This window comes from Herpailurus yagouaroundi, unplaced genomic scaffold, assembly GCF_014898765.1.
Source record: "Herpailurus yagouaroundi ecotype Mexico unplaced genomic scaffold, PumYag 189, whole genome shotgun sequence".
Taxonomy (NCBI): domain Eukaryota; kingdom Metazoa; phylum Chordata; class Mammalia; order Carnivora; family Felidae; genus Herpailurus; species Herpailurus yagouaroundi.
Window position 1 is genome coordinate 10761043 of NW_024412420.1, and position 8529 is coordinate 10769571.

An 8529-nucleotide genomic window follows, 5' to 3' on the forward strand; every position below is an offset into this window, starting at 1 on the left:
TCAATTGCCCTCTCTAGGCTCTGTTCTGGCAACTACAACTTGGCCAGGACGCTGCTTACCTCTCGACGCCCTTGTGAGGAAGCCTCAACATCATGAACTCCGGCGCATGCGTACAGAGCACCTACCGCGTGCCAGGCACAGAGGAAGCCTCGACGGGCAGCACCCTGCCCCCCACGGAGCTTGCACACCACCGGTGGGTAATGACAGGTAATCCCCCGCCTGCCACTCTGCTCCAGGCTTTACGGACATTTCTGGGCAGTAACTCTTCCCATTCCCCCAGCAGTTCCGTGAGGCCAGTGTTATTTCATCCCCATTTTCAGGTGCGAAAAGGGAGGCATGAGGGCCGCTTGGCTTCCCCCAGGCCATGCTCCTGACCAGCTGAACACATGTGACCCACTCAGCCCAGTGCCCTACTCAACCCCCGTGGCAGCGGCTACTCTTGCTGGTGGGGCACCCTTCCCCCTCCTTCTTGCCTCTGCCCAAGGATCTTGGTCCAGGCGCGAAGGGGGTGGGATGCCCTTCTCTTTGGGGGCTTCTTGGAGCAGACAGAGGGGACTCTCCCCAGCTGCCCTGAGGAGGAGGCAGAGACCCACAGGTGCCAGGGTTCCAAAATGCTCTGTGTTCGGTGAGCACCCCTCCCGGGCCCTGAGATGAAGGGCCCTGGCATCTCACCGCCATACCCAACACCCCAAGCAAGGGTGGTGGGGCCCGAGGGACAGAGTGTCAGCCTGCCGGCGGGAATGACCAGCACGTGGGCAGCTTACTTAGTCCTCGTCTTTTTTGCTGTCTCTCCACCTGACCGTCCCAACCCGTCCCTGGAGAGCCACCAAATTCCAGAGTCAGCGTCCACTCGGGCTCTCGGGCAGGGCAGGCTTTGTCCCAGAATCACCTTGGCACCTATCCGCCTTCTCAGAGATGGAGGGCACGAGGGAGAAAGGTTCTGGAGAAAGCGCAAAAGTCAGAGGGCTCTGGGCGGGGGAGGGGGCAGGCAGAGGTGCCAGAGACTGGCTGGCGGCCCAGGCCTCAGCCCCTCCGTGGCTCCATGTGACTCCTCTGCTATATTTGGAGCGACCCACTCACACCCTCCGCTGTTTTCAGGTAGCAGGGCCCGAACCCAGTGCAGCCAGGCCCACAGAGGCCAGCTTCCTTACGGATCCTTTTTCCCTCCGCCTCCAAACCAGGGGACCCGGGGACTGTGCCAGGGGTCAGCTGGAAGTCCCCTGTGGCCCACCAGAGGACCTCTCCCACTCAGAGCTGTCTGGATGGTAACCTGCCTCTGTAACTCTCAACACCTGTGTTCCTTGGGAGCCTGGGCGGGGGGGGGGGGGGGGGGGGGGGCCCGGGGGGGGGGGCGGACAGAGAGTGGGGTCACACATCCTTCAACTTCTTACTTTGCAAATTTTACCTAAAACCGAAGTCCACAGCGCCCCCCCCCCCCCCAGTGGCTCAGTCGGCTGGGCCACTGACTTCGGCTGAGGTCATGACCAATCATGATCGTTCGTGAGTTCGAACCCCGCGTCGGGCTCTGTGCTGACAGCTCAGAGCCTGGAGCCTGCTTCAGATTCTGTGTCTCTCTCAAAAATAAATAAACATTAAAAAAAAAAAAAACTAAAGCAAAACCAAAAACAAAGCCAAAGTCTACAGAATTTAAGAACGAACTGCCACGTACCCATCCCCCAGCTTCAATAGTTAGCAGCTCGTGGCCAATCTCCTGTCACATATACGACACCCAACTTTCCCTCCTAATTTCCTCTGTCAATACTTTGGCATGTATCTTTGAAAGATAATGACTCTTTTTTAAACAAGCACAATCGTTACACCTAGTGCCTTAGTATTCCTTAAAGTTAATAATAATTCTTTAAATCAGATCTATAATGTTCAGATTTCCATCCGTCAAAAATGTCTTTTTTTTTTTTTTACAATGCATTTGTTTGAATCAGGATCCGAATAAGTACACACACTGCAACCGATTAATGTGTCTCCTTTATATCTCTTTAAATCCATTGGTTCCCTATCCAATCCTCTCTCTCTCTCTCTCTCTCTCCCTATCTTTTTTCTTGAGGGAACCAGGTCATTTGTTGTGCAGTTTTCGTCTGGGTTTTGCTGATTTGCATCTCTAGGGTGTTCTTTAACATGTCTCTCTGGCCTCTGTACTTCCTGTAAATTGTATTTCCTGTACATTGTTATTTCCTGCAAATTGTAGTTGGATTGAGAGTCCTGATCAGGCGTAGGTTCTATATTCTTTAGCAAGACCGCTTCACAGATGGTGGTATTGCTTCTTCCATCCGGAAGCACGGGCAACCACTGATGCTCTGTGCCTCATCTATCAGCCTTTCCCCGCCTCCCTCCCCAAAATGGTGATATTCCCATTCAATCACTCCTTCCTTTATTGGCTGGAATAATTCTAGACCCAGCAATTGCCCCTCACTTACTGTTTGGTTACTGAGTGGTATGAAGGCAAGGTGGGATAAATACTTGGTTCTGTTCTTGTATTTACCAATTTTGAGGTAATGAATTGATTCTCTAGCATCCCTCGAACTTTGGCCGGTTAGCTTTTTTAAAAAACGTTAGTAGCACAATTATGACTTTATGGCTTTAAACATATTTGATCTTCAATCCACGGTGACTGGTATCGCTCCTGACCTTCATACTGTCCCTTCATGAGCTCCCGCTGTGGCCCCCTCCCGCTGGAGCATCCTTCTGGGGCGACTGCATCCTTCTGGGTCATCTCTGCATCTCAGTGTTCTCAGCCTGGTCTCCACCTGTGCCACCCGCACCTGTCTCCCCAGCCTTCCACCTGACCTCCGCCTGTCAATGTCTCAGTTTAAGTCCTCTGGTCCTTTGTCCCTGGCTTTGCCCATCTCAGTGAATATTTCCTGAAGGAATGAATGACTGAATGAATCAATGCATCATCTCCCCAACTCTCTCAATCTACTCTGTCTCTGTGAGCCTCTTGATTTCTGAAGGCCATATTTTCTTCGTCTGTATCTGCAACCGGGGATTATTTGTTGTCACGAGGGACAAAGGAAAGGGATTCTCATCATTGTGATCTGATTGTCGCATCTGCCTCCCAGACTCCACCCACATCTTTCCTCCCCTCCTCTTCACCGCCCCCAGCCCACAACAAAGGATGTGATCTGTCAGTCTGCCACGAGAGGGCGCGTTCGCGGCTGCGACCCGGACCTGCGCCTGCGCAATGTTGGGACAGAGCAGGGCCTGGTGGGGGCGGGGGGAGGGGTCGGGTAGGGGGGCGGGGGGAGGGGCGGGAGCGCCCCGCCCCGGGTTGGGGATGCGCGTCACTAGTGTTGGCTGAGAACCGCAGCTAGAGGAGGCGACGCTAGGGGAGGCGACGCAGGAGGAGGCCGACGGCCTCGAGCCTTACCTCGTCCTCCCCTTCCGGGTCCAGAGGATGTTCTTCCAAGTGGGGAGGAGAATCCGCATGGAGGCAGGGAACTGGACACAATGCCCTCTTCCCCACCATCCTCATCATTTGTTATCAACCCTCTGACTTCCAAGCACGTCTATCTTTGCCCACGGCATTGGGGGCACCAGTCTGAGGACCTAAGGGTACCCAGAATCCGCCCTTTATCCTTGAACTTCAGCCCTCAAAGAGGTTTCTTGAAGCCTTGTGACCGCCCAGGGCAGTCAATCCTGAGTCTGAGAATCCCAGAGACCATCCCTGACCAAACTTTTTAGCTTACAGGAGAAACAGAGAAGGGGAGGGGACAGTCAGAAGTCTCACAGCACAGCATTCTGCCCAGCTAGCTCTCCGGACACGGACACGCACGGAGCGGAGGGGAGACACTCCTTCCCTGGAAAGCGGGGGTAATAAGAACCAATGAGATAATGGAAGCCAAAGTGCTTTGTAAACTGTATAAAGCTCTGGAGAAAGGAAGGGGTCTTTTATTTATTTATAGCTGACGGTGCAAGACAATAGCTGCCCAGGGCCAGCCCACTGGCGCAGCCGGAGAGCTGGAAGAAGTCAGATTTAGAAGCTACTGCTCAGTGATAGAAGGATTAGGGAAAATAAAAGAAAGGAACTCTCTGACATGTTTCGCGGATGGTATGATTATTTATATAGAAAAATCCAAGAGATACTACAGGCATGTCATGAGGGCTATTAAGGGAGATCAACAAGGTTGCTGGACCAAAATTAACATCCAGATGCGATTAAAATACCAAATGCCACGGTGTTCCTGGACACTCACAATGTTACTGGAAACTAATATATTTTTTTAAAAATAAATTATTAACAATACTATTAAGATTGGACAGAACCCTGAAAAAACCGCGCGGATCCTTATGAAGAAAAACTGTGAGCCATAAAACTGTAAAAACTCTAGGCTATAAGAGGAAAAAGTGGAGAGATGTATTGAATTTAGGGGTGAGAAGCCTCAGTGTCCTGAAAACAGCTCTCTCCGTATTAATCTTCTGATTCGATGTGAGTCCAATAAATACGCCAATAGGACGTCAGGCAAGGCTCTTCTAAAATTCATACGGAAGAGCTGGGGACCAAGAGGCCAGACAGTTCTGAAAAAGAATAAGCCCCTGACAGATACCAAGACTTCTTTGAAAGCGATATTAATGAAAACAATGTGGTATCAGTGCCGGGCTAGACAAAGAGATCAATAGAAGAGACTGCCCAGAAACAGATCCAAGCATATGTGGGAACGTGATTTATGATGTCAGCGGCATTGCGACTCCGTGAGAGGGAATAGGCTATGTAATAAAAAGGGTCTGGAATTTTTAAAATAATAATAAACAAAAGGTTAGCGTCCAAGATAGAGAAAGAGCTCCTGCAAGCCAATAAGGAAAGCACAGACGTTTCGAGTGCCACCCCAAATGGCATTCTTTCCCTTCCTCCCTGCTCATGGAACCCTGGTCTGATTCAGGAATCAGGAGTCTAGGCTTTTGAGAAGGCTGGGCCTTCCCCAGCTGCGTCAGGTGAACGGCGATCGGTCTACATATAGCATAATTCAGCTCCTCCGGTCCGTGGCTGGCTTAGGGGTGGACGTGTATGCGATTCTGGCCGCCAAGACCAGAAGGGAGATCTCCGGTGGGGCCTCTGGAAGAAAACGTCCACTTCCTTCTACCTTCTGGACGTTTGTCGGCACACGACACCTGGAGCAGAGGCCACTTTTGTGGACCATGAGGGGCTGGTCCTAGGAGGCAAGCCACCGTGATGAGGAGGATATTGTGGAAAGATGGAAAGAACCTGGTCCTTGACTGTCACAGCTGAGATTCTGAATTAACCAACCCTAGGACTTCTTGCTATAAGGAGGCAACAAAATTCCTTTTTTGCTTAAAGCACATCTAGCTGGGCTTTTTATAACTTGTATCAAAAGGTGCAACAGGGGCGCCTGGGTGGCTCAGTCAGTTGGGCGGCTGCCTTTGGCTCAGGTCACGACCTCACGGTTCAGGGGTTCAAGCCCCATGCGTCGGGCTCTCTGCTGTTGGCATGGAGCCGGCTTCAGATCCTCTGTCCCCCCTGCCCCCGCTCCCCCACCTCTCTGCACCTCCCCCACTTGCACGTGCACTCTCTCTCTCAAAAATAAAATAACACGTTAAAAAAAAAAAAAGGTGCAATGGATAGTAAAGGAGACGGTCAGAAGCAATTCGACCAGAGGGAACCCAGATGGCCAACAAGGACGAGAGAGTGCTCGACTTCTCACAGGCAGGGGACGCGCAGGCTCAGATGAGATACTGCTTCACACCCATCAGACCGACAAAAATAAAAAGTCTCCCAAGAGCAGCTGTTGGCAAGGATGTGGTCAGACAGGACATCTTGTACAAACGTTGGTGGCGAGGGCACAAAGTGGAGCCCTCGCTGGGGAGAGCAGTGGGGCGGAACCAGACAAGTTGAAAGTGTGCCTGCCCACGCCTCCGGCTCTCTGCTCCGAGGTGTACCTTCTCCGGACGGGCTCACGCGAGTACCGGGGTGTTCATTGCAGCCCCGTTTATAATGACGAAACACAGAAACACCTCAAACGCCCTTCAGTAGAGAGGAACTGATAAATAAATTGTGGCTTATTCCCCTGCCGACATGACAACCAGAAGTTAAAGTGAAGGAATCGAAGCCACACATGTCGGTGTGGCTCCGCTGTGAAAGTCCCACCAAATGAGAAAAAGACACAAAATGATCCGCACGACAGGAGGGTGGTTATATACATCCCAATAATGGAAAAAGCGTTACTGTCTCCTGCTTTAGGAAGACATCAATGTGTAGGGGAAATATCAAATTATGGGCTAGACTTAATAAAGCGAGGAAATGCTGATCACGGGCTACAACACGGAGGAGCCTCGAAGATGTTGTGCCAAGCGAAGTAAGCCAGGCACAAAAGAACATATGCTGTATATGATTCCGCTTGCATGGGGTACCGACAGTTGTCACATTCATGGAGACAGACAGGAAGTAGAACAGTGGTTGCCAGGGGCGAGGGGAGGAAGACACGGGGAGTTGGTGTTTAATGAGTACAGGGTTTCAATTGGGAGGACTAGAAAGTTCTAGACATGGACGGTGGTGTTGGTTGGTTGCAGGACAATGTGAATGTCCTCAACGCTACTGAACCGAACACTTCAAAGGGTTGAAAGAGCCAATTTTATGTTATTTTCCATATTTCACAATTTAGAAAAATAATAACTTGTGGGCTATAAAGGATGCATCCCAAATTTATGACGGTGGGTAGGGTGGGCAAGGGGACCCGGGAGAAAGAGAAAGCACCAGCTTCCATGTTCTGTTCTCTTCTATGAAGGAACCCGAAGCAAAAATGATGCAAGGCTAGCATTTGTAAATTCTGTTTGTTAGGTGATTCTCTGAACTTTTCTTATTTCTAAAGAAACTCTTCAAACTGAAATTATATACGTCGTGTATCATATATATGATATATGAGATCATACGTATCATATATGAGATCATACATATCGTATATGATATATCTCATATATCATAGATATCACATATATCGTCACACTTCTTTTTTTTAGAAAGAAGAGTTTTCTGAAATAGAACTGCTCTGAAGTGGCAGGATTTGTCCCCTCGAGGTCACCCGAAGCACAAGGGGTCGAAAGTGGGAGGCGGGAGAGCTGGCCTATGGAGGTTGTACCTATGCCAGGTGCCACACCAGGCTGAGCCTGCCAGGTGGGAAAGGGGCCGGCATGGGCAACATTTTCTTTTCCCTGACCCAGAGCAGGTGAGGCAAAGGCGGATGGAGGAAGGGAACTCTGAGAGCCGGTCTCCTCCTCAGGCACCCACTGCACAAGATCCAGAGAGCAGATGAAAAACAGAAGCCACCATCCAAACACAGGAATGTATATTATTAGCAGTTGGAGCAGGCACTGGCGTCCTTCGAATCCGCTGCCGACCAACTATATTGCCCAATCCTTCCGGTTCATTTTTTTCTTTGACCTCCCTGCATGTCTCTGGAGCTCCCACAGCTATGGCTGTCTGCGTTGCAAAATACATATTTACAGGCCCTCTAAGCCTGGCTAAATATAGGCTTTCTTTTAAAGCAACTGATGAGTTGGAGAAATCTTTCTTCTGTCCCATCCCTTCCCCACTCCCCAACACACACACACACACACACACACACACACACACACACACACACTGACTCTCCTTCCACCGGTGGGCGCCAAAGGACCCCTGTCCTTGCTTAGGCAATGGGGGACTCTTGAGGCATCAACAGCAGGAATGAAAAACCCTTTGGGAAGTGGAGAAGGGAGGTCACTTTCACTTCAGGGATGACCCCAAAAGATCTGGAGGACCTTCAGTCAGGGGGCGTTTATATTTCAGAAGTCCACACAATAGACCTCAGAAGGAGGGGCGCCCTGGTGGCTCAGTAGGTTGAGCGTTCGACTCTTAATTTTGGCTCAGGCCATGAACTCACGGTTTCAGCATCAAGCCTTGCATCAGGCTCTGAGCTGAGCGTGGAGTCTGCTTGGGGTTCTCTCTCTCCCTTTCCCCCTTCTCTGCTTTCTCTCTCTCCCTCTCTCTCGCTCTCTCAAAAATAAATGGACATTGCAAAAATTAACAAAAAAAAAAAAAAAATACAGCTTAGAAGGAAACAAGAGGCTGGAAGCTTCATAAAGACCCACACGGATGGGACGCCTGGGTGGCTCAGTCAGTTAAGCGGCCGACTTCAGCTCAGGTCATGATCTCTCGGTCCGTGAGTTCGAGCCCCGCGTCGGGCTCTGTGCTGACAGCTCAAAGCCTGGAGCCTGTTTCAGATTCTGTGTCTCCCTCTCTCTGACCCTCCCTTGTTCATGCTCTGTCTCTCCCTGTCTCAAAAATAAATAAAACGTTAAAAAAAAAAAAAAAAGACCCGCACGGAGATGCCAACGTGGACGCCCAATTTTGGCCACACCTGCTCACACATGTGCACACACCTCCATACATGTTCAGATGCACATGCAGGCAACAACAGGAGACTTACCAAGTTCCTACTTTGTGCCAGGAGCTGTTCTAAATGCATAAAGCACTCACAGAACTCATTTAATCGTTAACACTCTGAGGTTGCTATGTTTTCTCCA

General features: G+C 50.4%; 1 long non-coding RNA gene across 1 annotated transcript in view; it reads left to right on the top strand.

Moving 5' to 3' along the window:
* Nucleotides 1-7512, top strand: part of LOC121044801 (uncharacterized) — an 8577-nt gene extending 1065 nt beyond the window's left edge. The window contains exons 2-4 of the long non-coding RNA XR_005797487.1: nt 18-193; nt 1099-1265; nt 7186-7512. This is a non-coding gene — a long non-coding RNA (uncharacterized LOC121044801). The remainder of the gene's footprint in view (nt 1-17; nt 194-1098; nt 1266-7185) is intronic.
* The last annotated feature ends 1017 nt before the right edge of the window (nt 7513-8529 follow it).